Below are 6,152 nucleotides of genomic sequence, written 5' to 3'. Positions count from 1 at the left end.
CCATGGAACTTGTGTCCTCACATCGGCTTGAGTTCAAAGGGTTGGTCAATAGGCTGAGGGGAGGGATCTGTCTGGAAAAACACTGATCAATGAGGAGTGCTGATCCCGATGTGATTTACTTCTCGCTTCTGGGGGAGTGGAGAGTATGAGCTTGATGCAGTTTTTAGTTTGAGCAGCTGCTCATTTTCTCTCTGCTTTTGATCTGCCGCTAGTAAATGTTTCAAACCCTTCCCATTTCTGAAGGGATCCAAGATCCTGTTCAAGCTGTCCCTCTCCTCCTTTGCACATCTCCAACACAGTCCTTTCTTAGACAGCGGTAGCCTGCTCTACAAGAATGCCAATCATTCAGTCACCTGATTTCCAGGACAATCAGCAAACCACTGCTAGGGGAACTCCTACCTACAAAATGGTTCTAGGAGGTTGTGGGGCACAGGGTCAGCTACTTCCAAGAGCTACAGGCCAAAGCAAACCACGAAGAGTCCCAATGGGGGTGGGATTTATTCCTGTAAAATAAACAAGGTGCAGTACTTTTGGCTGACCCCACTTCAGCTGTTGCTTTGACTGGTGTTGCTTGTTCTCTCCTGCTAATACAGTTAGTTCCCAGAGATGTCTTCTAAAGAAATAAATTCGCCTATAGGATGAGGGGGGGAAATCTAGTTCTGGTCAGAAGTGTCAATCTGTGTAGCCTCAAGAGCAACTGAAGTGCTCAGGTGCTCCGTTTGAGGCGTGCGCTTTTCTTGCAGAGCACCTCTAGTAAGCCAGAAGGAGAGTTGCTAGATGAGATTTATTGTTTTGGGGATTTTTTTAATATTTTTTTTTTTTTTGTAATCTGAATGGTGTGTTGTAGCCATCCCCTTCAATAGAAGAGAGAGGAAAAAAACTAGTTTCCATTGAAAAAATGCCAAATGTAATTGAGTTGCCTTTTACATTATGGAGAGCATTTCTGGCCTTTTCCACTCACTAGTCCAAAGTGATTATTTATGCTAAAATGTGTAGGGACATCAAGAGTGCAGTATGAAAGTAAGTTCTATATTGTGTGCTTACCCCTGTGCTGGCCTGTGACCGCAAAGGAAGTTGTGCCAAGACTGGATGCCTGTAGATACGGTAGGGCTTCTCTGTGTCCTGCGGGGGTGTCTTCAAGCACCATCCAGCTGGGAAAGGGGCCGCAGGCATTTTGCCAGGGTTCTTGTGCGCAGATGAACTACTGTACACATCTGGTAGGCTGCGGGAGCGTAACGTGATGTAAGCACGCTGACGTCACCGTGCAGCGTAGGTGTTTGGTTTTCTGTTTGGGGAATGCTGGGCAGAAACACGGGAAACCTTAAACAGCAGGGTTGGCGAGTGTGTTCCCAGCCAAGACAAGAGCTTTGGTAAGAGGTGAGCAAAGTGACTGGAATGAATGAGCTCGTAAGTTAACCTGACACTCGACAGCAGCATCACGGTGTCCTGGCTGTGCTCGGGCAACCGTGTGGGCAGCTGTGCCCGCCTGCAGCGGGGCTCTGCTGGCACAGCTGGGCCAGGGCAGCACAAGGCAGATCCCGCTAATCACCTGCCGCTGGAAGGTTAGGAAGTGGGACAGGAAGGCAGCTGAAGTGGAATTTTAATTGCCTTCCTTTCATCTCAAGCAGGGTTTACTTTGGGCATCCTGCTGCTACTCTAATAGGCGGCGCTTTGGCCCCAGCCGGCAGCCCATGTTCCGGGGGCTCGGGACCCCGGGCTTTGCTCGGGGGCTGTTTGAGGGCTCTTCTGCCAGCAAAACCGATTGCCCTGAGTGATGCTGGTGCTGCCCCAGCTGGCTCCCTGCCCCTCGGGCTGGAAAACGCCATCCCAGCTGCAGCAGAGCAGGCTGTGCAGCCACGCAGCCATGCCCTGGCTGCTGTTCACAACAGAATCTCTTGCACTAACCCACCAGGGAAGGAAAGCTGGTGCTGAAAGGCCAGGCTGTGAGCTAGCGCTTAGCCCGAGGCTCGGAGCGTGTCAGTACGTACTAACCTTACCGGGGCACAGCGGTGGTAATGCCTTATACTGCTTCAGCCGTTTACTTGGCAAAGGCAATCTGAGCCTTAAGTCACTGCATGCTAGTGATGGTCCCCGCGCTGCCTCTGCCTGCTCTGGGCAAGGAGACCCACTCCTTCAGCCACAGCTGACAGCTGGTGCAGGCATCCGTACAGATGCTAACAAGAAACCCCAGCCCTTTGCTTTACTTGGAAGCGTCTGGAGAGCCGGACACAGTTTGCAGTCCTTCAGCTATTTGGGGGCGGGAGGGCTACATAACACGAGGAAGAAAAGCAAAGGTCCGGTATTATTCTGCTCAAAGGCTCTTCAAGAATCTGAACTGACAGGATAAGAGGGAAAGTCTTGTGAATTAAAGAAAACCAAGGTTAAAACCCCAGAAAATAGAGACAGAAGTAAATAGTGAATTTTTCACAGCAATGAGCTTGGACACTGACTGGCTATGGACTTGGAGAAGACAAATGAGGAACAACCATCAAACAACATAATAAACTGAAGGAGTCTCTGAACACATTTAGTGAATTCTGGAATTTCTTGCAGCTGCTGATACGCTGCCACTAAAAGTTTACATGGCTTCAAAACAGGAGTGGAAAAATGCATGGAGGAATAAACCAGCTAAGGGCTATTAAACGGAACAACCATCACACCTGGCTCAAGAAGCCTCTGGGTCACCAGCTGCTGGCAACAGGGAAAGTACTTTGGTGAAACAGCGACGCGTGCTTGTCCTTCTTGACTCTTCCTAATCACCTGCTGTTGAACACTGCCAGAGACTGGATGCTGGTTTAGGTGACCATGTGTTGTGACTCCCTTGGCCCTGTCTCCTGTGTTTTGATCATTTATGTATGTGAAACTTCCATGGGAAAAGCAGGCCACAAATCAAAGCCATTGAAAGCCCCTAGCCTAAGTAACTTAAAGCTGCTTTGAAATGTCATCCCAACCCTACTTCAATGGCAAAAGGGGAAGAACTTAGGTTAAATGTTTTTTTTTAAAAGCCAAAGTAAAAGTAGTTGGATGTTTCCAGCTTGAGAGGGTCTGATGCAGTTTACCCTGGAACACGTACTTGGGAAAGTGGAGTAACCTTTCGGAATTCGATGGGGAATGGGGCTGGGGAGAGGGAGGAAGAGAGTGAGGTGAGTGCCAAGGGAATGAGATCAGTCTGTAATGTCAATTCATGAAAAAATACAGTCAGTAATCTGTAAATACCCGGTTAATCAGCTAAAAAGTAACAACCAGCACACCTATATCATGGCTACAACAAGCACAACTCCTATCAAGTCAACCTAATGCCTTTCTTTTTGGCAGAATATCTGGGCTTTATTAAGACTTCAGGCAATGTTTTATATGATATTTTTATTAGTAAATAAGGAAAGGCCTAACAGAGCTGTAATTAATCCAGTATGTTTCAGTATAGAAGATAATACAATTGATAACTTAAAAGTCCAAAATAATAGACATCACCACTGGTGCTGTAAAACCCTTAGAAGACAAGTTTAGGATTGAAAATGATCTTAACCAAGAGGAAAAGTGATCCAGGAAGGGGGATAAAAGAAAAGTGTATTTGACCTCACTGAATTCAGTTTTACACTGAGGTAGAAACAACCAGTAACATGTACAAGGGGGGAAGCAACAGGCATGGCAGCACACTGTAAAAGATGTTCAAGCTGGGCAGATTACAGTGGATTTTCAAATGCACAGAAATTTAGAACATCATGGAAGAGAACAAAAGCTGCCTGGGCAGGCTGGGGTTTGTAGGTCTTGTGAAGAAATCTTTCCATATAGCATTAAGAAATCCCCAGACAAGAGCCTGTGGCTTCAGATTTGGGTTCTGCACTTCAAGAAAGATGTGCATTACTTGGAGCAAGCCCAATGGTGGGCAACAAGACTGACTGGAGGTCTACAAGTACAGCTTCTAAGGAAAGCCTGAAAGAATTGCATTTAGTCTAGAGAAAAGAAGATGGTGCAGAAGGAGGGAAAGAGGGAACACAGCGATAAAATTCTGAAATACACAAGACAGGAGCAAATAAGGCAATAATATGCTCTCTGTGACCACTGCAGATAAGATGCAGTGGGCTTAAAATAAACCAGAAAGGATTTAGATTGGGTGCTAGGAAAGTATTTCTCCCTACAAGAACAGTAAAGCTGAAGGTTACTGTGGCATCTCCATCACTGGAGAGCTTGAAGCCCAGGAGAGAGCAGGACCCACCAGTGAGAAATTATTAGCCCCTACCCTTATGGTGGGGCTATGTAGTCTCTCGAGACCCCATCCAAATTTGTTTTGTGGTACATCCTCATGTGAGAAGGCTGTGATGCCTGGAGGAACCTTGCTCCTGGCTTTTCAGAGCCCTCCCAGCTGTGTTGCCAGCTGCCGCTCATCTCCCAGTGCACAGAAGAGCGGGGCTGGGGCTGGAGGGGGATGCTGTGATGGGGATGCAGGCTTGTGGATGGGCTCTGCTGTGGTCCCTGGCCCCTGCATGACGGTCAAGCTGTGCGAGGCTGTGATTCCTACTGCCAGGCTCTCATGCAGCGAGAGAAGAATAGCTGACGTGCTTGCAAGGACCTGGAACAAAGCAGGGGCTGGGCCCCGCCAGCTGGGCTCCTCTCCGGCATTTCCAAGGGGCAGCTGGCTGCTCCGTGGCAGGGAAGGAGGGGGAGACATTTTTTCCTGACCACAAACGTGTGGGTCCATCCTCTGTGGAGATGGAGGGAGTAAATCCCACCCTGCGAACATGTCGAGCAGGGGTACCTGGTGTGGTGTCAGCATCCCTCTGCACAGCATCGGTGAAAGCGGAGCTGGGGACGGGCTCTGACGGGTGCTGGAGACCTGCTGGGGTGACTCTGCGCTCATGGCGGAGGCAAAGCTCTGGAGACCAGCTCTTGCCACAAGCTCCTGTTCGCCCAGCGTTCACGTTGTCGTCAGCAGGGCTACTGCCAAAAAATTGCGGCTAGTGTGATTTTTTTTTCCTTTTCCTCTCTTCTACAGAGAAGTTGGTGGCTGCGTGCCACGCTGTGCCACCAGCACAGCCAGCCCAGAGGACTAACATGGCCGCACAGTGGGGCACGTCTTTTTACAGGGGTGCCTGAAAGGTCTTTTATTACTCTCCAGAGCTTAACTCAAGGTCCACAGACCATCACAACCACACCTCGCTCTTTCCTAGGCTAAGGCCAGACCTGGAGGTTCAGGTCTGTTCTACAGGCTTTGGCCAGACTCTCCTGGCATCATCATCCTCTGTCTTCTCCTCCCAAAGCATCTCCTTTCTGGGCCCAGCTGGGTTTTTTGTGTGCTTTCCAAGGAGCAAAGACTTGGAGCAGAAGCCCTGGAAAGAAAGGTGACAGCTAATGGGGTCTGGGTTGCTGTAAACACATTTCTATGAGATCCCCCTTCCACCCCACAAGATGGGCTGCGTGCCGCGCTCCCATGCCTTCAGGTGTCCTTCACAGCCAGCAGTTCTTTGCACAGCTTGCCCCTGACTCATCTGGGGCCAAGAGGGGAGGTCTGCAGGGACAAGCAGATGCTGACTGCTGTGCCCAGCAAAACTTGGGCAGAGCTCCGTCCGTGCACAGACTAGTGCTGCTGCAAGTCGGATGCTAGGGAACTGGTGCAGCTGAACCGCATGAAGCTCCAGTCCGGGCTGGCTAAACTAAGACAACTCAACTGGTCAAGAAGTCTCGTGCAGCGGGCAAAGGTGCACCTTGATACTGCCACAGACTCACTCCGTGATTTCAGGCAACATCTCCAGGTCTTGAGCACCTGCAGAATGAGGGCAGCGATTCCTCCTGCTTCCATCCTCTGACTGGGATTTCTATAGCCCGGTTTTGGAACAGGGCTCAGCATCCAGCAGAGCAAGGACTTTGTGGCAGAGGATAAAGGCATGTCAGGCACATTAAATACACTGCAGTAACTGCTGACTGCCCCTCCAGGGAAAGAGTGATTTTTCTCTGCACTGCTTTTCCTGCAGAGCGGAGCTCAGCCTGCTGCTCCTGGCTTGGGCTCCATGCAACAATGTTTTTGATGTTGCAGAAGACCAGCGGGAAGTCCAGCGGATCCTTCACCCAGAGGAGTCGCCTGCTCCCCCCAGGCAGGGGCCAGCAACGGCGCCAGGCAGCTGTGAAGCCGACCTCCCATGCTGGAGCAGCAGATA

The sequence above is a fragment of the Falco peregrinus genome, chromosome 1 (assembly GCF_023634155.1).
Source record: "Falco peregrinus isolate bFalPer1 chromosome 1, bFalPer1.pri, whole genome shotgun sequence".
In the NCBI taxonomy this organism is placed as follows: domain Eukaryota; kingdom Metazoa; phylum Chordata; class Aves; order Falconiformes; family Falconidae; genus Falco; species Falco peregrinus.
The sequence above is the reverse complement of the archived record's forward strand: the minus strand, read 5'-3'. Positions refer to the sequence as shown.